At 39.0% G+C, this 25,764-nt stretch overlaps 1 long non-coding RNA gene across 1 annotated transcript in view; it reads right to left on the reverse strand.

Annotated features, from left to right (window-relative positions):
* Positions 1-24,655, reverse strand: part of LOC125636870 (uncharacterized) — a 72,513-nt gene extending 47,858 nt beyond the window's left edge. The window contains exons 1-2 of the long non-coding RNA XR_007356742.2: positions 24,213-24,655; positions 18,408-18,472 (exon numbers count right to left, since the gene is read on the reverse strand). This is a non-coding gene — a long non-coding RNA (uncharacterized LOC125636870). The remainder of the gene's footprint in view (positions 1-18,407; positions 18,473-24,212) is intronic.
* Between the last annotated feature and the right edge of the window lie 1,109 nt (positions 24,656-25,764).

The raw sequence follows: 25,764 nt of genomic DNA on the forward strand, positions 1-25,764 counted from the left end.
CCGTCCTCCATGTGAGCTGGATTTGCCTGGGACAGACAGAGTGGGTCTGAGCTAAGGAGAAAGCTGGGGCCCAAGCTAAACTGGGGAGCAGAGCTGGGCCAGATCCAGAGGGACCAGAAAAGCAGCCCAGGAAGCAGGTCAGTGCTGGGAGCAGAGTCACAGAAGCAGCCTGCAGAGCAGACCTGTCCTGGAAGCAGAGCTGCAGCAACCAGAGGCAAAGGGGCCAAAGAAGCAGCCCAGGGAGCTGGAGGCAGAGCAGCAGCAGCAGCAGCAGCAGTGCAGAGACAGAGTGGTGGAGCTGCGGCTCGAGCAGGCCGGAGCTGGGTGGGGTGAGCAGCTGGGGAGACCGAGGGGGACCCTGGGCAGCAGGCCGAGCACAGGGAGATGCCTCAGCCAAGAGGCTCTGCAGGCCAGGCTTGGATCGTATCCCTGACGGGGTGGGGGCAACACTGGGAAGAAGGGTCCTACCACTTAGAGCCTACCACTGAGAGCAGGAGGCCACCACCAGAGCAAGTGTCCAACCCACAGCATCCCTGCAGCACAGCCAGGGCCTGAGAAGAAGGCCTGGGACTTACAAGGAACAGACTGTGAACTGCCCAGACATTCCAGAGACGCTGTTTGTGATGTTCCTGCCACAGAGTGGGATGATGTGTTTCCTTTAACCTTTCTCATTTTTCCTTATTTTTAAAATTAATTGTTGATTAAATAACTTGCATTTGCTTTAACTTGTATGTAATGATCAGTGGGTCAGAGAAGTGCCCAGTGCAGAGAGAGTACCCCGGAGTGGGGACACCCTAGCCCCTGTCCTAGGTGACCACAACAGGGTTGGGGGTCGAGCCCCCAGGAATCCTGGGCCCAGCCTTGTTGGGGTTATGAGGACTCTGCCAGACAGGAGAGTGGAAGAGGAGTCCTCAAGGGCAGGGAGGCCACTGGGTAAAGGAAGTGGGAGTGAGGACTCAGATCCTTTCGGTAGCCCACTTCTCCGGGGTAGTGCAGAAGCCAGGAAAGTTCCCCACAATAGCGGGACTATTCCTCCACTTACATATGTGTTAAAAATGCACTAGTGCCAATTAGCTATGACCATTCTTGGTTCAAGAAAGGGTAAGTGTCTGTTTCATACAGTTTTAGCTTCCAAACCTCTGAAGACTAGGATCCTGTGCAATTAAATGCCCATGTAAAAAGATATACACATATTTAATTTAAACATTGTAAATCCATTGTGAGTCCAAAACTAAACGTGTCCATCTTTTCTGCATCAGGACCTTAATTTGCACAAGAAAATTAAGTATTTGTGTTCACAAGTGGCCAGCTGGGTGTCTAACTAGCCATCTTCACTTGTAAAAATTATTCATATCAGATTTAATCATGGAACTGATGCTATAGAAAATTATTTACACTAAAGGAATGATTCCCACAGCATTTTAAGTTTCTTGCATTTCTTTTTGTGTTCCTCACTTTGGGTTTTTGACATACATTTGGATCTGGATAGGTTAAAAGGTATATTTTGAAAACGAGGCCCTGCATATTCAAAATGGTGTGCGTGGTGCTATTTGGAATGGAATTGCTCCAGAAAGATAATGTTCCTGAGAGCAGTGGTTTTGGAAGTACAAAACACCAACAATCAGTCAGCGTTATCTTATGTTGTGGCCTAATTACTCCAAAATTTGGCCCATTATTGTTTGAGGAAGTTTTTGCGTGTGTTAGTAGTGCTGGTCCTGGATCTTAGTCGGGAAAAATTTGAATTTAGTGTGAGATTTATAAAGGTCCTTTCTTATATGGTGGTTTTGGATAAAATCCACTAGATGGCACGAGAGCACTGCTCTGGGACCTCTGCAGTGGTGCATTATAAAGCATCAGTTTGTTCTTTCTATTCATGTGTTTGAACAGTGTTGATTCATGTATGTTGCACTTTCTTTCAGAAGGATCTTACAGTCACATGCCTCTTGCAGGACACAAAGGGGGTTGTTGTTTTTTCTGTCATGGAAAAATGGACTTAAATTTGGAATTGTAATAGTTAAATTCTATTTTGTTGGGGGGGTGGGGGAGTTGTGAAACTTTACCTTTGGGAACTTTAGGGGCCATTCTGATATTTGTTATGGACTTTGTCTTAATAGGCAGTTTCGGTAAAATGCATGACTTCCTCTAGCATTATTCTGGTACAAAAACAAATCTATATAAAGTTTGTATATTCTTAACCATACCTCTCAATGTCCCCATATTTTTTTAATAAAAAATTCTCTTTGTCTTTACCCTTTCTGGCAGTATAGTGTTCCTCATTAAGGTCTGGAATAGGAAGAGCAGAATTTAAGGCTGGCTATCAAAATGATAGCTGAACATTCTTTTAATATCTTTAATAGCAAGGCTACAGGAAATGTGTAGCTTCCCTAATTTTTATTACCATTCTCTTCAAATACTGTGTCATGTCCCTTATATTTTAGAATGTTTTCTCTGATTTTCAGGATAGAGACTTGAAAGACTCTTCTCAACACTCCCCTAAATTGGTGCATGCTTATACCTTTGGGGTCAAATTCACCCCATAGATGTCATATGGATTCATGGATGTCAATGGAGTTACATCAGGGATGGATTTGGCTCACTGTCTCTATACTTTCACAACATACCTATCAGCTTTTTACCACTACCTATCTGCACCTCCACAATATTTGCAGTGGATAGTCAAGTTGCAGTGGGGGAGGTTTAGATTGGATATTAGGAAAAACTTTTTCACTAAGAGGGTGGTGAAACACTGGAATGCGTTACCTAGGGAGGTGGTAGAATCTCCTTCCTTAGAGGTTTTTAAGGTCAGGCTTGACAGAGCCCTGGCTGGGATGATTTAACTGGGAATTGGTCCTGCTTTGAGCAGGGGGTTGGACTAGATGACCTTCTGGGGTCCCTTCCAACCCTGATATTCTATGATTCTATGATTCTAATATGAAAAATTATCGTATTCTTGCACAGTTTATCACTTCCTCCATCACAAAATGTCCATTTAAAAGCTGTTTTGATCTTTTAGATAAGTGCCTTGATTTAAAATAATAGCAAAAAAGTAAAATTAAGCCTGTAAGCTCAGCAGTGCATGAATGACAAATCTGTTGTAGTTTGGAGTATATTTTAAGAAACTCTTTTTAAACCTCTTATAGCAAATTTACATATGCTCAGAAAAGATATTACACACTGAGAAACTGAGCAGCATAATTTATTTCATGTGTTTATACAGATATAATAGATTTCACGGTCTTTGATTTGCTATCATGTGAGTTCTTATAATCAAAAAGGTTTTTAAACGTATTTCTATTTTGGGATTTTCTAAAGCCATGTAAAATACAGTGGTTTGTTTCACAGGGGCTTGAATTAAGATTTTCTTTGGTAACTCTCCAAGTTCACATTGGAACGATGTGAAATTGAAAACTTCACAAAACTTTGACAGCAAACCCTAACCTGGCTTGAAGCAGGGCCCAGGTGTGCTTGAGGTTTGTGAACCTTTTGATGAACCTAGCTCAAGTTGTTAGTTTGTAACAAAATCTGAAACTGAGCAAGCTTTGCAGGGTGTTGGGCTTGAATGTAGACATTTCACATGGCTTTAGTTTTTTTTCCTTTGAATAAGGAATTTTGCTATAAAGCACCTAGATCTGATTCACTTCCAGATGACAGAAACCAGGCTGCATCCTCTAGTCCAGTGTGGGTCTTGGGGATGGCCACAAAGAGCTGCTCCTACTCAGCCTCTGACAGTGGGGTTCAAACTCCTGTGGGTAGATCTGACTGTACAGCAACAGGTCTTAAAAACCTATCAATCTTATCTAAGATAAATAAACACAGTTACTTGCGAAGGTACAGTATTCCCTTTTATTTCCCTATTCTTACTAACCAGAATACTGAAAAGGTAACCTTATATAAATTTTATAGAATTTAATAGGGTTTAAACAAGGTTCTATAGAAATGTAACCAGAACTTCTAGAAGTTACACTTAAAACTACAGGACCAGACCCTCAACTGATATAAATCACCATTGTTCCCTGGCTGCAGTGAAGCTATGCTTCTATAGACCAGCTGATTTGGCCCACCCAATGAAATACTATGTATAGGGTTTTTGATTCTTCCTATGGAATTTTCTATCCAATTCTATAAGATTGTCCAAAAACATCTTAGCAGGTTTTATTGACTCTTGTAGGACTTTTCCGTAAGTATAGTGAAAAGCAAACATTTTTCTTATGAAACTGAAAAGTTTTTAAGAGCAACCATTGAATGCAATGCTGCTTAACACAAAATTTCAAGAAGTTTATGGATTTCTAATAGAGAGAAGCTGAAACAATGTAGGAAGGCTTAGGTACTTGTAACAGTGTGTCCCTGTAAGGTTCTATATTTTTGTAACCAAAAGCAGCATGGGTTGGAAGGAACCATCAGTACTACAAGAGATTCTGAAGAAGCAGATGCCTAGAGATCTGGCCATAAAATACTACTAAACTTGTTCCTCTGAGTGTGCCTGGAGTAGTTTTCCACACAACGACTAAGGTATTATATGGTGACACCCATCTATCTGTGTTTAGATAGATTTTATTGCCAACACATCAACTTCTCCCTGCTAAAAAACTAGGCATTGCATCTGTTCACCTGAATCAGCCTTGAGAGAGTTGATCTTAATCCCCTTCAGCGTTAGCACATACAAGGACCACAAAATGTACTGCACTATGCAATTCATATCCAGAGGGGCATATGGGTTACACATGCATATCAAGGAAGCTGGCCTTTGCTCACAAGCTACTTGCTCAGTGAAATAGTCTTGTCCAAGAATTTGTAGCAATACCAGCTGCCATTTCAAATGGTCTCTGATTATGATATGGACAAAATCATACCTGCAGTGCCAAGAAGCACAACTTAAAAATGACAAAAACTTGTTTAACAGTTTTGACACTGAACTGAAATATTTTGAAAAGCCTGTCTGATATGACAAGGAGTCCGGTGGCACCTTAAAGACTAACAGATTTATTTGCGCATAAGCTTTTGTGGGTAAAACCCACTTCTTCAGATGCGGGTTTTACCCACAAAAGCTTACGCCCAGATAAATCTGTTAGTCTTTAAGGTGTCACCAGAGCCCTTGTTGTTTTTGGGGATACAGACTTACACAGCTACCCCTGATGTTTGATATGGTTTCTGTAACTTCTGTATTAAAATTTGAGAGATATTAGTGCCATATTTACATTTTTGTAGGGTTGGAGAACAACAGTAGTTTATATCCCTCTCAGCTGTGGGAATATGGAGGGGAGAGTACAGATGGGAATAGAAGTACTGGGAGGCTACAGTTAAATTGATGACTGAAGATTGAGTTGGAAAAGGGAAATAAAAGACTTTGTTTTTCCGGTGTATATGTATAATTAGATTTGCGAGGGGGTTGATTGTATTAGGTGATATTTTGTTTTCTGTAATACTATTATAAAATAAAGTCTGTGTATTCAAAAAATAGCTCCCATAGGCACCACCACCTCCTCCCATTCCCTCCACCCTATGAATTTGTATTGTTTTCCTTAGGGTTTTTATGTGGTCTTGTGATTTTTTTATCTTGATTGGCTTATTTTACTGCATTTATGCTGAATATTAATCTGTAACGACAAGGAACACATCACAAACCTCAACAGTACTGATCCCTGAACTTGCATTCTCCCCAAAAATTTCATTTTGTGGGGTCCATCGTTTGTGATGATTCAGCCAAGTCAGCAACTATTCTGAACAGAAATAGAAATACCACATTAAAAATGTAGTGTACTCACTTCAGTATATCTAACTATACTTTTTTTAAAATTGATTTTCATCTTTTGCTCTCTTGAAATTTAGGGACAATGGCATGGATTTCATTTTTAATTGCATTAAAACATCACAAAATATTACAATGGTAAAGTAAGACAAAGTATAGGAAGGAAAGGAGAATTTTGTTGTAAAAGTTCACATCAGCTAGATACCATGGGGCAAATTCATCATGGTGTAACTCTACCAGGGTCTCTGGTGGTGAAACAGAAATGAAGTTTAGCCCATTAAGCATAAATTTAATTTCACAGCAACATCACAGGCTTTACAGAGTGCAGAATCTCATGTCTTTAACATACAAAATAAAGAAGAAAGGAAAAGGAAGACACATAATTAATGTTTTTGAACTTCTTTCTAGGCACACTGGGCACTTATTTCATTTCACAACATCACAGCAACCTATCTCAACAGCCAAGCTAATACTGCCCTGAAAACCAACAAGAAGCCACCTTAACAATCTTGTGATTTCATCCTTGCACATATTTTCATGAAGTCCCATCTAGCTAGCAAACTGCCCTAGGCTATTAGTCTGCAACAAAGCTCGGCCTCACTCTCAAGAAAAGAGAACACAGAATGCCATCAATAGCCACTCTCATACGCTGTGGAAGATCTTTTGTTTTTTAAAGCAGCATGAGTTAGATGACCACATTGCCATCTCTGCTGTATGTGTTGTTACTCTGAAAGGTCTTCTGAAGTACAGTGATGTGTACAATGCTGGTTCGCCAGATGAGTTAAATAGCCCTACAAAAGCACTGGCATTATGTCTCTACCTGTTTGCCCTTAATTTAAAAAGTAAGAATGACTATTCTAGAAACAACAAGAACTAAACAAATGGAAACCCCAGAATATCCTAGGCACCAAAACTGGGAGTAAGAAATTTGAGAAGGAAACACTAGAAGAGGGATAGGTTCTGATGCCTTCAAAGGCAGAGAAGAAAAAAAATATATAACAAATAAAACTTAGAACAACAGGGAGAATGTGAGGCTAATTCTTTCCATCCCCCGTGCTGACAGAAGTCAAAAATCTATATGCAAGGTTATTTACTCTATGTGTAACACAATAATAATTCTAGAAACTGTACCCTCTGTTACAGTACTCCATCTGACAAAGGTCCACCACACCAATAGTAGTATTGATATTTATTATTTCTAGATGTGTTTTGTTAACCAAAGAAAATCAGTGCAGGCTCTACATTGAATGAACTGTTAAGCTATAGATCTCAACTTACAGCAATCACTGTCACCTACACCTTTGAAGGAACCTCCCAACCATTTTTTATGGAAGGGCAGAGAATCTGACAGTGACACAAAGCCTGAGCTGGGAGGGGAGAGAAAGTGAGGCCATAGTGAATCTGACTCATCCCTGAAGTAGTATATACAATATTATTTGTATGAATATCGGAGGAGAATCCTCTTTTATAAAAAAAAGAAGAAGACCGACTAAAAATTGGAGCCCCTGGACACTACTTTAATACCAAAACTAATATCAGGCTCTGGTATTTGACTTTTGCATGGCATTTGCAGTATTCCTTACATTTAGATGGAAAACCACACAAATACTGTGGTAAATTTAACTACCAAGAACACTGTTAACTCTACAGTGAAGCCTGCTGTACAAAATAAGTGTGAAGAAATCTTCCCACGCCATAAACTCAGGCCACTGGATTTTGTACCAAACCTCAACAGCTGATGCCACTGTTGCTGCCAGTCTTCTTGCATTGCAAATCACAAGCCACTTCCAGAATTTCATCCTGTAAATCCCGTATCCATTGAAGTCAATGGCAAAACTCCCTTTGATGTCAGCGGGGCTAGGATTTCACCATGATGTTGAAGGAAGAGGAGGAGGAAGGGGGAACATTGATGATACAATCAAACATTTTATCACATGTTGGTGCCAACATTTGATGTCCAATGAAAAATGTTAGCCTAAGATAATCATGCAGGTCTTGTACTTCAGTTGCCCTTCGATTACATGTTCATATTTCCTGTATGACACGTAGGATATTAAAACTCTTGTAAGTAGTGCTGTATAGTCTATTTGTATATGATAAACATATAGTGATTGTCTTGGTATTCTTGTAAACTAACACTGAAACCATTCCATTATCCCACTACTCTTTCGTCCCAGATCCACTAAAAAACAGCATTTTTTCCCCTTTATGTCCTCTTCTACTCCTCATCTTCCCTACACAGACACTTTTTCCAACTGAGTCAGTAGTGCAGGAAGGTTTTAACATAATACCCAGTCTAACTCTGACAGCCAGTTTTGGATAATCTCTCCCAGAAATCAGACACCCAACCTGCTGTTTTTTAAATGCCCAGGGACTGAGTTATCTGACTGCCTACACCAATTTGGTGTTGCCAAAAAGGATCAGGTTCTTCATTGTTAGTCCACCTCTATTTTGCAGGAGAATTATTGTAAAGAGTAATTTATTTTATTTGAGGCCTTGTATTCTGTGGCCTTCATCTAATGAACTGACTGAACACTGGCTTTAGAAAACAATAGAATGAAAAAACATATAGTTTAATTTTATATAGCAGCCTTCATATGGTATACCACAAAATGCTCAACTGGGGCCCAATCCAAAGCCCAGAGACTTCAATGGGAAGACTCCTATTGACTTCAATGAGCTTTAGTTCCTTTATTTTCTGTGAGACACGACAACCATTTCTACAGGGTGGTATACTAGACAGCATCTTTTTAAAGGGTATATAAACCTAACAATTTTTTAATCAAAATTCAGGATCTGATTCTGCCATTGAAACAAGTGGAACTCTATGTGTGAAGAAAGACAGTACTCAGTTTGAGTGAGGGTGACACAAGTGTTCCCTACAAGAACTGATACACAAGTTGAAAGATTGGGGCTATTTACAATGAGCATTTTTGGCTATCCCTAGTCTGGGATTCTTCCTCCCCGCCCCGCCTTTTGACATTAGAATAAAGAAATTAAAATAATTGGTCAGACCCCTGGCTGATATAATCAGTGTAGCTCTATTGAAGCCAAAGGAATTACAGTGATTTGCACCAGCTGAGCCTCAGGTCCAATATTTTATAGCATAAATGGAAGAGAGAATTTCCTTTAATTTGTTGTACATTATCAATAAAAAAATAGATACAAATGTGTCAATTGGGCCAGCAGTATTTTCTATCTCTGATATTTTGTGTTCAATATTTTTCACTGCTCTTTGAACATTGTTTTGTTTGCAAAGTACTTTTTTTAATTATAGCATGAATTGTTCACAATTCTATAAAAATAGGCAAATGTTTTTAAAATATGCCTAATAATAAAAAGGCACATTTTTAAAGGGGAAAATATATAAACTGGCTTGATGGAGTAGGTAAATGTTTTTCAGGGAATAATGTTCATGCAACAGAAAGTGGGCAAATAATGCAGAGTACAAAATGAATGCATGTCTCTTCAGAATAGTACAAGCTCTCTTTTGACATGCAAGCAATTCAGTAAGGAGGAAAAAGACTTGAAATTGAATTTAGCTGATGCAAATGAAATTAAAGCTAAATTGGTTGTCACATCAAGCTGATGTTAACTATGTAAATGTTGCTGTTTGTTAAACTACCATTGAGAGTTTAGAATGTGATCAAAAATAAAGTTCTCTTATTATTCATTTAAAATATAAACTGTGCATTTAAAAGAACATAGATCAAGATTATTCCCCCTGCTTATGCCTTTAAAATTAAATTTAAAATATCCCCTACTTTTTGACAGTATTTTTCAGTATTTAAAGTCCACATATACTGTAGCTCCATGCTACCAAAAAAAAAAAAAAAAAAAAAGAGAGAGAGAGAGAGAGAGGCTTTTCTGGGTAAGCAGTATCCCATTACATCATTGCTTCAAATGCATTCATTCTCTACAATATTGTTGGCTGTTTCAGGTTAACTACCAAAATCATTTGCCTGAGAAGCGAGATTTAATTGTCTTACAACTACCTCTGTGAAGTACAATAGGGATTACAAGTACCCATTGATTATACTATTGGGTAGAATAAGGCACTCTTATTCTAGCATTTCTCATTCATTTTGTCATTGCATTCTCTTTGAAAGAGACCAAATGGGTCCCAGCAGGTGAAAGCCAAGAAACCTGAAAGGCCCCCTTTGATGAATGACAATACCACAACTGCCCTCCCCCCATTTTTGGAGATTATAAAACCTTATTAAATCATGCCCTGTGAGATATTGATTGAGAGGGAGCTAAACTAAAACCAACAATAGCAGCATGGATCAGAGAACAGTGCTTTCATCAATGGGCACTAAACACAGCTAAGCTTTCCAGTTCTTTTTGGTGGGTTTTTTTTTAACTATTTATTTACTTTTGTTTAAACCATTATACAAGAAAGTCATACAATTATACCAACATTGTCAATCACAAATAGCCAATAGCTGTCCCTGTAGAACTAGCAATTCATCTTTTAGACTGTAGCAGGATATTACACAAACAACATTATACTTAAAGTTAGTAGTCTAGATTTTTTTAAAACAATTCTGAGTAATTAGCACAACTGTCACTGACTTCAGGACCCCCTTCACAATGACAAGGCTGTTTGGGAATAACTTGCATGAAAAGAACAGATTAAGACATTTGCTAAAGATAGCTGTGAGAAACAGAGAAGAAAACTCGCCCATATTTTAAAGCTATATTTGATTTTAGACTTTTTTGTTGCTTGGCTGTCATGTTAGCCATCTGCGAACCCCACTGCAAACACTCCCTTTATGACAATCACCTCAGTATTACTTGAATCTGCCTGCTTTGGAGGAGACCTCTATAATAAGACTGTGTGTTAATTAACTGTCAGTAGATTTTTTTTAAAAGCATACTGCATCTCAGACAGTGGAAGAAAATGACAAAACATGAAGAAGTTTACATCTAATATTACAAATATCTGCCCTACCATAAGAACAAAAGTTAGGCCTGGCCCTGAAGAATTTTTTTGCTTTAAATACTTTGCTATTGATTTCATTTTCCCCTTTCCTGCCAGATGTCTACAGGTGATCACATTTGTTCCCTGCCATAGGCAGATCCTGTGAAAGAGGAAAAGGGGAATAATAATTTAATGATGGAAACAACCCATTTTGAAACAGGCATGATTGTATCCTGATAATAATTGATTGCTAAAGTCAACAAACTATGTTAAAATGATGCTTTTAAAATTAACCTTGGTTGAAGAATGAAATCAGCATCCAGATTATGATACCAATATTAATGTTGTTGTTAATTTTTTATCAAAGATAAGCAGTTTTGCTGTTTATTATTAATAGCCTTATTTGTGGGAGTAGCACACCCAATATGTAAAAGGCCTTCTCTGCCAACCATAAGTACAATTATGGAATTGCTGAAATTAAGCATTGTGGTTATTCACTGAAACAAATAAATTGTCATCTTTCTGGTAGCTAAAATTTGTTTTGATATCTGATAGTTATAAAACAAAATTAGATGCATTAAAAATATGTGGGCATAATATCAGCACAGGAAATGTAACAGGGCTCTTGTTGATGTTTAAAATGGTAGTCTCAAAAACATCTGACAGAAGAAAATCCTGGAAAGATATATAATTCTGCAAAATAATAGAAATATAATGCTTTCAAAAGGGGTACAAAAAAGAATTAATTATGTTATAATCATATGTTTATGTCCATATTTATTTTTGATTGATTTATAATCTCTTTTTCCTAATAGCTGCCTTGCTGCTATTTAATATTTTCCATTTGTTTATCTTCTTCATGTCAAGACTAGCAGTATTATCCTGTGATTTTATACTGCACATTGCATTCATCTAAACCATTAATAAATACTTATTACAATCCTCACCTATTTATCTAACTGCACATCCCGATGTGTATAAAATGCAATAGTTAAATATTTAAATAAAAAATATCAAGTTCTACATCTGTTTTTTACTAATTTTTGTTAATAACAATACTTTTGATAATGATAAAATTCATTATATATATATATATATATATATATATATAAGAGAAATGGAATTTGAAAGCAGAGAGTTTCCAGTCATATTACAGTCATATCAGTGAAATTTACAGATAAGCTTTATAGCACAGTGTCTTGAACAGATTTTATAAATATAGCATGCCAATTACAGAGCTTTAAATTTTTATATGCTGCTCAGGATGAATAATTAACTGGCTGAAACCTATTGCTAATTGTATTTTCATTTGATTTGACTTTTCAAGCGAAAATGTTACATGCTAGTTTTATACTAATGATTATCCATTTCTGTGCAGATCCATGTTGCCTGTAAGAAAGTCTAACATAATTCTTTGGTTGTATGAGAATCTTGTAATTCAACCATCATCTATTGCTTTTCAAACTCTATCTATCCTCTGTCCTTAAAGAGCTCTGTTAAAATAGAATCTGATGGATCAGGATGTTATTAGACTATTACTTTCTGTATCAAATTTTCTGTCCCTCCTTTCCTTTCTCTGGGAAAAGACATGCAGTAATTCTTACATATCTTTCTTCCAAATGACATTATAAATTCTGAGAAATATTATTGTAAACTAAGTGATGATAAACTAAACTGAACTATTGTACTTCCACTTACCTTCTGCCAATTACCTACAGTGGTTATAATCAGTACTGATATACTTGTAGTTTCTTATGTGCTTTTAGTCATCTGTTTATTTCCTATTCAATTACATATTGGCAAATTCCTACAAAAATGGTGAAATTAAAATAGCTTAGGATAAATCAGTGAAAAATCCCAATCAATATTTTTTCAAATGTAAATTTTAAATGATTTACAGTACATCTAACTTTATACAGGAACCAGTACTGTGATGTCAAGCACTTACTTTAACATTTCATCAGCATTTAACTTCTCTATGCTCTCAGATCAGTTCATGTAAGTGAGCTGAAGTCTATTGCCTTGTTATACAAAACCATGAATCATCAGGCCCATCACCTTATGATGATATCAATTTCCATTTAATAGAAGGATTTAATAATTGGGCTATAAGGCTGTTTCAGCCAATAAGAAATGAAAAGATGTAGTAATGTCTGGGTATTTTACTAATATAACTATGTATGCATAGGTATAAAATATGCCCCCCAAATTAGTTATAAAAATATAAAGTATGTTTAAAGATTTAAAATTAAATATATTCACTAAATCATCACAAATATCATTCACAGAGAGCACTTGAATTTTAAAGGTCAATTTCCATTAATTTCTTCCTCATATTTACACATTTTTAGTTGCTTAGGTTTGTATTCTGCTCTAGCTAGATTCATTAACTCCTACTACAATTAAATTTGCACATATGCATCAAAGGAAGATTAGTCCTCAGCGGCCAAATATTGTTTCCTTGCAAAACCTGAATGAATGGACTTTGTTTCAACGTGGAAATTTGTAAGCGATGGAAATTTTTGTAAGCGATGGAAATTTTCTTCCAATGCTGCAGAGCACCAGCAGAACTTGATCTGTGGCTGCTGCCTTCTTGTAGTCTCTGGACTTCAGTATCCTAAGACTCATCCCTGAAAGGAAATCTGCTTGATGGATCATCATTCTCCCACTCACAAACATAACTGCAGTAGCATGGAGGTAGAGCACAGTTCCAGTGTACAGAAGGCTCCAACGTGGAGGTAGAAAACAGTTCCAGTGTACCAAAGGTCTCTGCATCCTAGCCTCCCATGGTGCTCCTTATTCTGAAAAGCACTGAGTACCCTCACCTTCCTTTGAAATCAATGGGGGTAGAGACCTCTAAGTAACTCAGGATTTAGAATTTATACCCCACTTCCCAGGTGGCATCAGAAGTAGATTAGCAAGTTTGGTAGCCATTTTACCTGGCCCTGTTGCTCTCTCAGGACATAGAATCATAGAATATCAGGGTTGGAAGGGACCTCAGGAGGTCATCTAGTCCAACCCCCTGCTCAAAGCAGGACCCAATCCCCAACTAAATCATCCCAGCCAAGGCTTTGTCAAGCCTGACCTTAAAAACTTCTAAAGAAGGAGATTCCACCACCTCCTAGGTAATGCATTCCAGTGTTTCACCACCCTCCTAGTGAAAAAGTTTTTCTTAATATCCAACCTAAACCTCCCCCACTGCAACTTGAGACCATTATGATATGGACAATACCCATGTTCTCGTAGGATGCATTTGACTCTGTGATGTAAACCCCAAAGTGCACAAAATGACTTGGTGGTTTCAAATGTGTGTTCATAAATTCACCTTTTTTTCTTTTATATAAAAATGTTAAATTCAGTTCAAAATCTATGCTAATGTAACAGAAGTTAAACATGCCACATACATCAGGAAATTAAAAGTGATGTTTTCCACATCAACTTTAACTTACATGACTATATTAAAGCATAGATTTAACATATATACAAGATGTTTTAGACATTAGGGAGCTGTTGCTCTGCTCTTTTACATGGGCTTTTTTGCCAGTGTAATCACCTGGTGAATTAGGCCGTAAAAAGGGGCCCATATACAGTTGTATGAGAATTTTCACACTCTTGTGTTTACATTCTGAACTATGTCATCACGTTAACATAATTTGTGCATTTCTTTTTCTCTACTCAAAAAAAGATAAAATGATGTTGATGTCACTTCTATAAACACAACCAAATGTGCATGTTAAATTCTCAGCTATAACTTGGCATTAATATTTTTCACCTTGATATCTCTTATTCACCCTCTAAATTTCTTGCAATCCCTTTTTCATTAATACTTGTGACGATTTAGCATTTACCCACTACTGTTGCTTGCTGAATAGATGGTTATTCTAGTCACAGAACTCAATTTCCATACATTAGTAACAATCCCAAATAATTGTAATGTATGATAATGTAAGGAAAGTTAGGCTTTCTTGTTCAGTTTCTGGGGAGGAGTCATTTTATATCATTAAGTTACAGTATCATCACTTTGTACCAAAGTCTGTGGATCAGACTACCTATTGCTGGCTGATTATTCACTCAGAAAAAGAACAGAAAGATCTCCAGAATGCCTCTAAATGGAATATCTGTATCTCTAAAATGCCCATCACCACAGTATCTAGGCACCAAAATTCTAATAGAGAGTGTAATGACTTGACTACAGTGTGAAGGTGGTGGATTGTGAAAACTCATCAATGCACTTGATAAAGGCAGTTTTAACCCATTTTTGATAGAATATAGAGAAATGTGCAAATATGACATTGTGGCACACAGAAGAAAAATCCTGAACACATACAATAATTTAACTGTACAAACTATCCATTCTGAATTAATAATGCTGTTAGAAACGTGTTGCCAATTAATGTACAGGGATGGTGGTTAGTGATGTGTGAAAAATTTGAAAAGCTTGGAAATGGAGGGTTTTGTATTTTTGTTTTGAAATTTCATTAGATGCTTAATATCACCGAGAGCCACAATCACTGGCAGACAGACCAGCACTGGAACTTCATGCTTATGTAATTCATACACTAGGCATTTCCATTTTACCGTAAGGGCCTGAGTCTAAGGTGTTGAGCACTTTCGATGCCTAGTGAAACCAGTGAAGATTGAGGACATTCAGCACCTTGCAGGACTGAACCCTTAAATGATGGCTCAAAGCACAGTGTGGTTTGGTCTGCTACCTATTAAAGGAGAAGAATAGAATCTTTCCGCTGTCTTGAGACTGGGCTTTGGGGCTGCTCAAGAACACACAGATGAAAAGCAAGAGCATGATGCTGCCCAGTACAGTTCAAGTCTGAGATCCTACAGAAAAGGGAGCCATATAAATGCATAGGTAGCATAGTATGGTTTGCATTGATAAAGTTTGCTGTAAAAGCTAGGTACCATAGGCTTAGTGTGATGTTAACTGGCTCATTCCATCGTTTATTTTTTTTAGTTATTTGCATACACATAAGACATTTAAAATGCCTATTCAGGGCTTTAGGTATCTTTCCCAAGTATTAAAAATACATTGCCAAATAATACATACAAAGAAAAACACAACAGCTTCCCTGGAATCAAGAAGAGGGGGAAATATTCCAGCAATCATTCCCAACTCTTGTGCAAAAAGCTTTCAGCACACCCTACCCTGAAAGTCTGGAAAGAAGAGATGGCCTTTTCAGTGTGTCTTGGAGGTCAACCAGCCATTGCTATTACAGAACAGGGGAGAGAATCCTCTCATGAAGAAGCTGCTGCCAGTAGCTTCCTGTTTCAAAGGGGCTCTAACTTTCGACCCTCCATGGGTCATAAGTGCAGCTGCATGGCATTACTATTATATTATTATTTGCTATTATCTATTTCAGATATTTATTGAGTGCCAACAGTGTTCTTGACAGTGCAGATAGCGAAAGGCCTGATTGCTGCTCCAATAAGCATATGTTCTAAGGGCCCAGTTCTGCAAACAAACACTTACACATATGCTTAAATTAATGCACTGTGAGCAGTTCCACTGAATGTGGTAGAAAGCAATAGGCCTGTAATGTCAATGGGACTATTCACATTGTGTAAAGTTAAGCATAAGTTTTGTAGGGCCTAAATAATCAATATTCACACTTATCCCATTTATTTGTTGCATTTTCTCTATATCCAATGTTTAGTTGCCCGAAAACTAATTATTTTCACTATTTTTTCCTCAGTAGCTGCAAGTGTATTTATACAATGTATTTGACAAGAGACTTCAGAGTATGTTATATGAGGTCCATTCATTTCTAATATGTTTTCTAGAGACTGGGTCTGGTACTTGTGACACTGGGCCCCATATTTGTCAAAGTAATTTATTATAGTATGGTTATGGCATAATTATGATGCATTTTGTACAAGCTAAGTCATGTGAGGTGTCATTTGAATAGTTATGATTTGCTGAATATGATTATCCTATTTATATGCATGTATCATTTTTGAATCTGAACTTATGAACACTGACTGGAGATCTGTATTTCAAATGGGCTTACTCTGGAAAACACCCACAGCCAGCCTTTCAGGTACAACAATGAAGAAGCCAGACGCAGCTGATGGCCCATCAGCAAAGATAATGGACTGTGGAATAGCTTAACCTTCCCATGGGCATTTTGGTCAGCATGTAAGCAATGGCTGCTTTAACACTGCAAGGTTCCATGACCAGACGACATATCTCTGGACTCCATCTTGGGATGTCAGTATTTTTCCGCAAACTGGTCTGGGAACCAAGTTTTGAAATAAAGGGTTCCCACAATATGCTAAAACTATATAAGGCAGGGAGTGATATCATCTGTTGTTCTTTTCTCCCCACACAAAAAGATTCCTGGAAACACCTGAGGAACAAAGACAGAACTGGGGGAAGTGCTGGACCATGGCTAAAGGAATTTCTAGCCTATGTATGAAGGACCTGGGGATTTCACACTATAAAGCAAGTACAGCTTGTCCCTTAAGAATCTGCATCCTGTTTGTATCACCAAGCAGGTTGAGAATTTGCTAATTCATATCCTATTTTTCTAGTATTTTAGGCTTAGTTTGCTTTTTGTTTATTTGTTAGATAATCTGCTTTGATCTGTTTCTTATCACTTATAACCACTTAAAATCTATCTTTCATAGCTTGGGCGGCGGGTGAAGTGCTGGTTGGGGGAGGCTAGCCTCTGGATGGCCCCGCCACCCTCCAAGAACCCATCCCCCTTCTCCTGTCGGGCGCTTCACCCCCGGAGCACTGGGCAGTCAGGCGACATGCCCTCCTGACCCTCGTGTGCAAGGCGGGCAGGCAGCTTTCACCCTCCCACCCCGCAGCTCAGGGCAGGCAGCACGTGCCCCCCCCACTCCCAAGCCCAGCGCCCCCAGCCATCCCAAGTCCCAGCCACCCCAGCCCCAGCAGATTTTCCTGAAGAGGAGCAACCTTCCTGGGCTGGAGCCCAGTGGGGAAAGCAAGCAGGAGGGGGCTTCAGGGAGGAGAATGGATGGGGCCACACCAGGATATGTGGGGAGACACAGCCTTTCCCAGCCTATGCATCGTGACACCCATGTTTTGTAGTTAATAAACTTGTTTTTGCTTTATCTAAACCAGTGAGTTGGAGCCAAGTGCATGGGAAATCATATCTCATGGGGCAAAGGTTGTTGCATATTCCTCCCTACATTGGGGGGGGGGGGAGCGAAGTCCATGAGCGTACTCTGTACAAATCCCTGTGCATTGCAAGATGGTATAATTCTGGGTTTATGTTCCAGTGTTGGGGGGGGAGGTTAGGCTGGGAAGCTGGTGGTTATTTTGGCTGTAGCCTCTCTATTATTGGTTTATGCAGTGGCTGGTTGGAGAGCCTGCATGTAACTGCTGCAGCTGGGTGTGTCCCTACCTGTGTGTATGCTGGTGGAAGTGTAAGACCGGGAGTGGGTCTGCATCTTGTCACAGCAACACAGTGTGAGAGAGATCCCAGGCAGGTAGGTCAGAGGGCTCAGTGGTACCCCAGTTCCAGGTGGCTCCCCAAGGGGAACCCATCACAGTACTGTCTTACTAAAATATCTTCCAGAAATTAAAACCACTGTGAGCCTGGTTATTTAGAATTATAAAGCTTAATGAAATATGTGAGCACAAAAAGGAAAAGATATAAATGATTTGTGTGCCAAAAAGGGAACTGTGGGAAGGGCACGTAACAGGAAACCAGTTTTCTTCTGATATAATGGAGAGCTAGCTGGCTGTTATCTACTCACTGTCTTCTAGAAGATGAAAAGTCACATGAGTCATGTTGTTTCCTTCCTGGGTTAAGATTTTCTATCTGTAAAATATAGGAATAGCACTTTCAGTTAATACCTGAGGTAACAGACAGAAGGAAGCTTGCTTCTGAAGAGACCCATTTCTTGACAGAATGTGAACAGCATAACCACCAGTTTTGTATTCTATTCAAACTGTCAGTAGGCAGACAACTTATAATTGCTAACAACAATGATAGACGTTATCATTTTCCTTTGGAAACAAAAACAACTCTTGCTGTGATTTTTGTTTCCACGTCTTGCTGTGTGATGAATTTTCCTAACTGCGGTACATAAAGGCTAGTCCTTATCTATATCCCAAGTCTTTCAGTTAAACCTTATGCTGGACTCTCAGCAAGAGAACATAGATGTCAGGCATTTAATTTTAGAGCAGAGCTTCTTTTCAAAGCAGTTTTGCTCTCTGTTGGGTTGTTCTGCTTACAATGGCTGCTAACACATGCACTGCTCATGCTAATCGTAACTGACTGAACACTGAGTCCCCTCTGAAGCTGGACTCTCATCTGTCATTGTTCTGCTGAGTACATATGTGGTATGTTATGTAAGTTGGTACTAAATTAATTTTAGTGCATATGTTCCAAAAAACTGTCAACTGTCAACGATGTTTAGTTATGTAATCAACTGATCTGATTTTTTTTAAATCAACTCATTATTGCTTCAAGTGGGTTTAAAAATAAATGTGAAGAAACAGGTTGTGAGGCTGCTTTGTTGTTTAGCTAGTTGACTTTTTTTCTTTGCCAGTTCATTTTGTTTGTTTTGTACTTTTTCCTCTTTACTCAGTAGCATTCCTCTCCCCTCCCACACTTGCCCTTATAGTTTTCTTAGCACCAGGGCTGAAAGTGGCACCGGCTGGTGGCAGCTTCACCACAGCAATGTCTCACTAATACTAACTATTGTCTTGATGTGCTAATTCATCGGTGTCATGTCATGTAATTTCCATCTTGGGCAAAAGATCCCTTTCCCAGCAATGCTGATATCCAAGACATTGCTGATGAAGACTGTTCGTGTTTTCTGAGGCCATACTTCCGGATAAGAAGGGAGAGAGACAAGAGCCTGCATGAAAACTGCATGTTGTGTCATCAGTATATCTGTCTTGTATATTCAATAAACAATGTGAAGAAAGGAAGAGAAATAGAAGGTAAATTGAAGCAGCTGTAGATTCTACACTTTATTCCCTTTTACCAAGTTGGGCCCTGCAATGGTCTGGCACCCACCTCTTGTGAGCACCCCTTCTGTCAAGTGGAGTCTTTAAACAGTCCCAGCCCTGGTATTGCGCCATATACCCAGAGCTTCCTCCCTGGAGCCAACAGTTTTGCCCTCTTGGTCTGTTCTGGCCTCAGCTCTCCAGTTGGGCCACAAAATAGTTCAGATCCCCCTCTGGGGTTTATTTTACTGTCTGATCGTAGGTCACTTCCACAGTGCCTATGGTGGGGGGGAGGGAGGGAGTGTTGGACCTGGGCCCTCCCACTGCTCCAGGTGTCAGCCCAGGCGTCCTAAGAATAGCAGCCACGCAGCACCATGTCCCTTTAGTGAAACTGCCTTCAATTCCCTGGACCACTTCTCCACACCCTGCATCAATGCTTCATCCTTAGCTCAGAGCTTTTCTGTGTTCAGGCTCAGCAGCCAGAGAGGAGCTCTTCCTCGCTCCCCTGGTCCCTGCCAGCACTGAGCTGTCTGAGGTGCTGCAGTTCCCTTTGGTCAGCCAGGAGTACCAACTGCACTTCTCTGGATCCATCAAGGAACTGACTGTCTATGGCTCTGCAGCTCCTTTTCATATGGCTATCCTGGCCTTTATTGACTGCTCCCTGCAACCTCTCTGATTGGCTAACCATTTTCAGCCTCTCTAGGACACTCAGAAGACTTAGCTCCTCTGCTCCTTTCCTGGGATGAGTGTCACAGGACCCTGAGGCCTCCAGCAGGGAGCTTCTGGGCCTAGTCCACCCCATCACAGGCCCCAATCCTGCACTGAAAACTGTGCAGGTCAACTTCTGGTTTACCCAGAGCCCTAATGACTTATTCAGGACCTTAATGGCTCTCTGTGGGCATAGAGAGCATCACATCCTGTTTTCACTGTAGGATCAGGATATCAAAGAGTAACACATTTCAAACCTCAGGCTAGCAGGCATCTGTACATATGAAGTCCTGGTGATTGATTTCTCTCCAAAAGCTTCCTCAAGAAGCAGAATTACAGTACATTGAAATGATGGGTTTGTTTAAGTCATACTGTAACATATACATTGAATTCTTCAGCTATGTTGACTAGTAGTCTGCGCACCAGAATAGGAAACAAAGAACACTTGAACTGTAATTCTCTGACGTTGACTCTTTTTGTGGCCTCTGTGGTTCTGTTTCCCCTTCTATAAAATGGGGGGTTGATAATTGTCTACCTCAGAGATGGTGTTTTCAGTACTAATAAGTTAATGTTTGTAAAGCACTTTGAATATGAAATCACTAAGCATTGGTATTATAATTCCTTAATAATCTGATTATGGGAAAATAGTTATACTGTGGTTTTAATTCTGAACAAAATATGCCTGTAATGTGATTTTCTCCATTGCTTTCTATTAATAAACTAAATAACTGTCACCAAACTACTTCTTTCTTATTTGCTCACTCTAAACACACAAGCACATAAAATGTGAAAAACTGAAGTTTTTTTAGAGAAATTCTAATCTGGTGAGAACCATGGTGTTATTCCTAGGTGGGTGAATTGGTATGGGAAAAACAAATACGACCCAATTTAAATGGAAAAAATGCTAAAACTTTTGAGTTTTACAAAAGTTTGTTATATTTTTGTACCTATGAACTTTCTCAGTGTGCTTCTATTCTATTTAGGTTCTTATGTCACTCTCATTACCATATTATCTTACTGCACTACTGAAAAGTGCTCTGTGATATAACTAAAATCTGTCACATGTAGTTTGTTCTCTTTCACATCCTCCCCCATGGCTTAAACTGGAAGAAACTAACTCAGAGTAGAAAGGCTATTTTTGTGATATTTCCCACATGGTCATAACTGAGAAGCACTGCACCTAAATTCTTGTGAAGAACACTATACTCTTGATATTTCCAAAATGTCCCCTAGACAAGTAATGGGGCTTGATGAATTGGTGAAAAAAATCACAAAATATGTCACCAGTTTCTCACAGGCAGTTGCTGTACCACCCTTTGGAATCTGATTGTGGGCTATGAGACATTTTGCTGACATTGACCGTCTTCAGGCACGGCCCCCTGCAGCTCTGAGTGGTCACGATTCACCATTCCCGGCCAATGGGAGCTATGGGAAGCGGCTGGTCGCAGGGATGTGCTGGCTGCTGCTTCCCACAACTCCCATTGGCCAGGAACGGCGAACCGCAGCCACTGGGAGCTGCAGGGGCCTGTGCCTGAGGACAGTCCACATTAACAAAATGTCTCGCAGCCTGCAATCAGATTACCCTGATGGGCCGCATACGTCTCGTGGGCTGCAGGTTACCACCACTGCTCTGGAATCTTTGGCTGTACCTTCAGGTGTTAAAGAAACCCATAAGCAGAGATACTTTCTTCTTCAAATTTTGGATAGTTTTCATAGGCCTGTGATAAATACCCCTCTTCCCACAGTACAGCACTATGAGCATAGCTCATTGCTACTGTTCGCATTCCCCTCCCCCCACAACATGTCAAAGAGAACATAACACAATGCAGGCACTCCTAAGTGAGTGACTTTTCTTAATGGCTTCTATTAATGCCCTTAAGCATTGGAGAAATCAAAACCAATGCCATGTGATTTATGTGACCAATCACAACCATCCAATCCAGCTCCACATTTTTAAAAAGTAATGAAAAAAATGTTCCCATTACTTCATATATATAATGTTGATTTTAAAAAATCATAATTTGTACAGTTGGTTCAATCTTGTGCATTTTTAACCAAAAACAAGCACCTTTTGTTGAAACAACATTTTGCTATGAATTTTTCACCCAGCTCTAAGTGCAGAAAGATTCAAAGTAAATCAAAAACCTTTAAACAAGTCAGCAGCAGGATAATGGCCTGTAGCATTTAGAAAGATGTATGGCACCTACATGCATTGTCCGAAATTTTCAGATGTTTATTTTCATTGTTGCTAATTTGTAGACACCTCATAATGCTCAGGTGAAAGAGGTAACCAGGTCTTCCTTCTTTATGGAAAAGTTACAGTTAAATTCTTTTCCTTCTTTCTGTTACTAATAGTGCACCTTGCCTCCACATTATTTTCTCTTGCAAGTATTCCTCAGCTTTCAACTCCTATTGTTTTCCCTGTTCTGCCAGCTAATTAAATACATAAACCTGTGAGAAAGCCACACTTAAAACCACCCTGCTAACAAAGAAGATTTCTCAATAAACCTGATATTGAATATGTTTCAGATGCCTGATGAAACCTCTTCTTGAAGAAATACATTTAGCCATGCTGCTGTCACTTAAAGTTAGTGATTGCCCATAACTATAAGGTAGAGGTTGATCACTAGCCAAGAGCATCTGAGTGCAAAAAAGTTTTAATGAATGTTCTGTGTTTCTAAAAATGTGACACTTGCACACACTTTGGTAGAAATAAGAACTTTATGGAGTGGGCACTTACAACATTTTGTCTATTGTTGCTAAATAAACTCATTCCTGTCATTAACAACAAGATGTTATGGAAATGGAAACCCAATCTATAGATTTTGTCACCATCTGGGGCTTAGATGCCAAGATGATAGTGCTTTAAAAATATCTTCTGGGTGGATGAAGCCAGAGACAATATGTGCAATCAAAACACTCCTTTACTGTCTTTGTCTGCTTCAAACAGCAAGTGTGTTCACCCTTATACTGACTTTATTAAACATGCCCTTTGTGTGTTTGCTCTGTAAATGTTTCTGTTTTGCAGTAAGTAATATAATTATGTACAGGAATATTTACTGTCTGCTGTAAATATAATGAATTAGTCCTGGTATACGTAATTTTTATTTTATTCGGTGTGCTATAAATCATTTTTTATTTCAGCAAGTGGTACAGTAAAAAGCCTAGTAAACTAAATGTTGTTTGAATTAACATTGCTAAATAATTGAACAAAGAAGTTCTGAGTAAATGATGTGGAAAAAATATCTAACATCGCTCTTATCAAAATGAAAGTTGTTTAAAAACTGAACCTCATTTTCAGCATTAGCATCTAGCGCAAGCAACCATTTCCTTACTTTTTTCAGGAAAACATTTTCTCAAACCACAAAATAAATAAATACCATTACAGAATTTGACATTTTATGCCAGTTCTGGCATTAGCATGGTGAGTTACTATCAGCTTAATTGCAGGTGAATCTGCAAATGAACAAACCTACCCTACTGCAGTGCAAGGACCTTGATGGGTTGGTGGGGAGCTATGGCAACTGACTCTACATTGTCCAAGAGATTCAACCCTGTCAGCTGCATGTGGTCAAATAACAAATTATTATTCACAAATAATGTACTGACTCAATTACTTGGTGAATATGGTTAGACTATATCTTTAGATCTCATCAAAATAGAGCAAGTAATGAACATTCAAATATTCATAGAATAAATAAATAATATTAATATTATTCAATCAGCTCTACTAATAACTGTTCTGGTAGTTTACTGATAAACCTCAGGAAATGAAATAACAGGTTGGCCATTGGAGTATGCTTCAGAAGAACCGGGCTCAAGCACAAATAAGGACTCGTTAAACTCTGGAAATAGGCATTCTGTTGTACTATAATAAAGGCAAAGAAGTATTTTACCTGTAATGTAGATTTTGTGAAGAACCTCCTCACAGAGCTGTTCAGGATGTTAAAAAGCTTGATTGTTCCATGATCTGTGTAGTGTTTGAAACAGACTCATCAAGTGAGTGCTGTGAGCAACTTTCCATCTTCACTGAAAAAATAAGTCACATTAACTGCAGTTTCTTTAGATCAGCCAGACAGTGACAGATGAAGAAGGCACAAATGAACCCACTAAGCAGGCTGAGTTTATAAGTGTCTCATTTGTGGCATATAGAGACTTGTCCTGGATTTTGGGAGCTTGTGAAAGTCAATAGTGCAATCCCATTGGATGGGCTGTTGTGTTAATTTTGATGGAATAAATGGGCCCAGAGAGTCAAAGGTGTTAACATGATCCTGTCACCACACAACACTGAACAGACAATACGGTTTGGGGTTTTCAGTATAGAGATCTTGGCCTGCTTAGTCCTGTGGCAAACACATTAGAAAATTCATGCCAAAGTTTGGAAATGTGTTGATTAGGATTCACTAGAGAAAAAAGAATCAGAATGAGCCATACATGTTCTGGAATTGAAATTGAGCAGTTATGCAGAAAAATCTCAATTAAAACCTATGAAAGTCTCTTTTCAGAGAGAGGATATCTGTTAGGGTCTCTAATTGTTTCAGGAAACCCTGGGTGGTGGAGAAGAAACTGTTAGTTCTGTTCAGTTCTGAGTTTTGAAAGATAGTCATTTTTCCTGCTTTTGACAAAACAGACAGACACAAGAGGGACTAAATGATAGCATAGTAAAGCTGGGGAAAATATGGCTTTTGTTGATGTTCTGAGGATACCACATGACTGGCCAGTCACAGACGGATGCTCTGGATTGGCAGGTCAGCCACAACAGATGTCGTTTTAACCTCTGTATCCTTTCCCCAGTTTGGAACATCATTTGGCTGGTCTAGTCAGGTCCTTCTCTTTCTTAGGCTGGGCAGAGCTGGATGCGGAGTATCATCTCATTGTGCTGGTGTTGTGCAATACAGCTGGTCTTAGGAGCAAGTGAAAATCCAAGAAAGAGAGACAGGATAAGAGGAAGATAGTGAGTGGATGGAAAGAAACAATGAAGACAGAGCAATATCTCTTGTTTCAGGCTGAAGTCTCTCTTGGGGCAGTGGTGATGGTCAGGCTGTGATGTTGCACTCCATATAAAAAAGAAGCTTACAAGAAGTGGAAGGTTGGACATATGACCAGGGAAGAGTATAAAAATATTGCTCGGGCATGTAGGAATGATATCAGGAGGGCCAAATCGCACCTGGAGCTGCAGCTAGCAAGAGATGTCAAGAGTAACAAGAAGGGTTTCTTCGGGTATGTTGGCAACAAGAAGAAAGCCAAGGAAAGTGTGGGCCCCTTACTGAATGAGGGAGGCAACCTAGTGACAGAGGATGTGGAAAAAGCTAATGTACTCAATGCTTTTTTTGCCTCTGTCTTCACTAACAAGGTCAGCTCCCAGACTGCTGCGCTGGGCATCACAAAATGGGGAAGAGATGGCCAGCCCTCTGTGGAGATAGAGGTGGTTTGGGACATTTAGAAAAG

This window comes from Caretta caretta, chromosome 5, assembly GCF_965140235.1.
Source record: "Caretta caretta isolate rCarCar2 chromosome 5, rCarCar1.hap1, whole genome shotgun sequence".
Classification (NCBI taxonomy): domain Eukaryota; kingdom Metazoa; phylum Chordata; order Testudines; family Cheloniidae; genus Caretta; species Caretta caretta.